Raw genomic sequence first — 3,086 nt, forward strand, 5'->3', positions numbered from 1 at the left:
CTAACTGCAATCTGTGTCCAACCGCAATCTCTGTGTCTAACCGCAATTCCGCGTCTTACCGCGCTGTCCCTGCTGTCAGGGTCGTGCAGCCTTTCAGGTTTAGCCCTTGTCAGCCAAACGGCGGACCCCGCTTTTTGGTCGGTCCAGGCTGGAATCAGGCGCCAGCCCGCAGCTGCTGATCCTTACGCCTGCCGGCGCTGCTCTGGCGCTTCAGTTGGCTTCCCGCCGAGTCAAAAGAAACGAAGTGCCAGTCCAAGTTCGGGCGCCAAATGTTGGAAAAGTCCGGTGACTGCGGCGGGGGGAGAAATTGCAGAACAGCCAATATGGTTGATAAAAGCAAGCTCCGTTTATTAGCAATCCAGAGGCACTTAAATAGTACCTCAGCTTGTTAACTCTTAAGTGGCATAAACCTATCAAAGCACATTTCTGCTTCTACATAATTAGACTACATTGGCAAGCTTCTACTAGTTATGTTATGATTAAAGAATTCAGAGTTCACCCTCCCTTCTCCTGGTCAGTACATCTTATCTGCACAGCCGCACATCCTAAAAACTCCCTTCTTGTTCCCAGGCTTGTTTCTCACACAGGTGCTTTCTCATGCAGGCAGTGTCTCACACTAGCTTTTGCTTGCAGGCCTTTTGCTTGTACAGTTCTTTTATTGATCCCATAATTCTATCAATGACCCATGCCCCTGATGCTCTAATCATTCTTCAATAGGTCAGCACTGCCTTTCCTGGGGACTTCAAGCCTCATCTATTTTTATATTACACCCAGCAACCTGAAATCAAGATTTTTCCTTCAGAAACAAGTGAAAAAGAGATAAAATGCTGCATGTAATCTGACTAGTAATTACTAAGTATAGCACTTTTTCATGTTTACCTGTATGACTATAATTAATTCCAGAAAAAATTCTTCTCTTCTCTAGTCATGCTGACTGCACTATTTCTGATCCAGGCCAGGATGCCATTTGCCCTCTTGGCCACCTGAGCATGCGCTGGCTCATGTCCAGCCACTGTCAACCAGCACCCCCAGGTCCTTTTCCTCCAGGCAGCTTTTCCCGTAGTACTGCCTGGGGTTGTTTTTACCAAGGGCAGGACTTGGCACCTGGCCTTGTTGAACTTCTGTGCTGGTTTTGGCTGGGGCAGAGTTAGCTTTCTTCACAGTTGCTGGTTTGAGACTGGGTTTTAGATTTGTGCTGAACACAGGACTGATAATGTAGGGATGTTTTTGTTATTGCTGAGCGTGGTTTACAGAGCAAACACCTTTTCTGCATTTCATATGGCCACACTGGTGAGGAAATTGGGTGTGCCTGGGAGGCTGGGAGAAGACACAGCCTGGACAGGTGACCCAAACTGACCAAAGTGCTATCCCAAACCATGTGACATCATGCTCAGCATATAAAGTGGGGGAAGAAGGAGGAAGGCGTGGACATTTGGAATGATGGCATTTGTCTTCCCAAGTCACCATTACACATGATGGGGCCCTGCTCCTGTTAATGTATATATAGAAACATTTTTTATTTTTTAATGGCAGTAACCAGATTAAGTTCTAGCTGGGCTTTGGCCCTTCTAGTTTTCTCCCTGCAAAAACTCAAAATATCCTTGTAATCCTCCTGAGCTCCCAGCCCTTTCTTCCAAAGGCCATAAACTCTCCTTTTTCTCCTGTGTTCCAGCCAAAGCTCTCTATTCCTCTCAGGAGGTAAATCACCTAGTGATTTGCACTTCCTAGAATAACTTGTATCAGAATGAAGTATTTCTAGTCCACTCTATTCCTTGATATTTATTTTTTCCTTTCTTCCCTTCTTTTGTACTTGGTGATTTTAGAGGTCTTTTTCAACCTTAATGATTCTATGATTCTTCTGAAGTTCCCAACCCTTTCCTTAGTGGTTTATTTCTCATATCCCTTTATGTTTCCTTTCCCCTCAAAACTTTCTGCATATCTTTAGCTATATGCATATCAAGGCCATGATTTTTTCCTTTTTTTTTTTTTTTTCCAGAAAATGGAGCTGAGGCTATCTGGAAACCATGTCCTTCGGCCTGAGTAAGTGCCTCCAACTGAGAACACTGGATGAGACAGTGGATCCTGTCTGCAGCCTGTGCAGGGATAGGCATCATGGTCTTTAGGCAGAAGGTGACAACAAAAGAGACTGCACATGGTTTCAGTGAGGCACAAGTGGACTTGCATAACCATGTTGCAGAAGCTGCTTTATTTGCTTTGCTCTGCCAGATTCCTAAAGATAAGTGAGGGTGAGACTCCAGCTCAGAGGATACACGGGCCCTGGCATGCAGGGAAACCACAGTGCCGCCCCTTTACAACTTGCTTGCACAGGCCTCCTGGCTCAACCCTTTGCCAGAAAATACTTCGCTGATCCCTAGACCTCTCCACTTTTAGGGCTGTTCACTATGAAAAGAATTTTTCTTTATGTTTATCTACATATTTTACTCCTTTTTATACAATTAAAATATCTTCTTTCTAGTGACCAGTGACATAACCCAAAGGGATGGCATGAAGGTGTGTCAGGGGAGGTTTAGGTTGGGTATTAGGAGAACGTTTTTCACCCAAAGGGTGTTGAGCACTGGCACAGACTCCCCAGGGCAGTGGTCACAGCACCAGCCTGGGAGAGATCAAGAAGGGTTTGGACAATGCTCTCAGGCGCAGGATGTGACTCTTGGGGCTGCCCTGTACAGGGCCAGGAGTTGGACTTTGATGCAGGTCCCTTCCAACTCAGGATAGCCTGTAATTCTATGGAAATATGATACATAATTCCTTTACCATCTTTTTTATCTCACTTTATCCAGCTGAACATGATACATTAACATCCACTCTCCAGTGACTTATTAACCTCAGCAGATTCCAGTGAAATGTGTGTCAGAGGCTGAAGACAAAGAACATGTTGGAGGTGTTCATGGCTGGTGAGCTTGTATGGCAGCTGGTGAGGGGTCAGTAGCTCTGACCGAGGAAGCTGTGACCGGACCGGAGAGATGGTCCCAAAAGGAATCGCCTTCCTGAGGCCCGGTGTCTTCCCTCAGCTGCTGGCAGGAGGGCCCGTGCAGAGGCTGTCAGCTCTTTAGTGATTATCAGCTCGT

At 46.0% G+C, this 3,086-nt stretch overlaps 1 long non-coding RNA gene across 2 annotated transcripts in view; it reads left to right on the forward strand.

Moving 5' to 3' along the window:
* The window catches only part of LOC121674922, a 9,328-nt gene extending 6,900 nt beyond the window's left edge, over positions 1–2,428 (forward strand). For both annotated transcript variants that reach the window (XR_006019895.1, XR_006019896.1), the window contains exon 2: positions 1,997–2,428. This is a non-coding gene — a long non-coding RNA (uncharacterized LOC121674922). The remainder of the gene's footprint in view (positions 1–1,996) is intronic.
* The last annotated feature ends 658 nt before the right edge of the window (positions 2,429–3,086 follow it).

The sequence above is a fragment of the Corvus kubaryi genome, unplaced genomic scaffold (genome assembly GCF_017639235.1).
Source record: "Corvus kubaryi isolate FWS band 111438036 unplaced genomic scaffold, C.kubaryi_AGA036_p1.0 71, whole genome shotgun sequence".
NCBI lineage: Eukaryota > Metazoa > Chordata > Aves > Passeriformes > Corvidae > Corvus > Corvus kubaryi.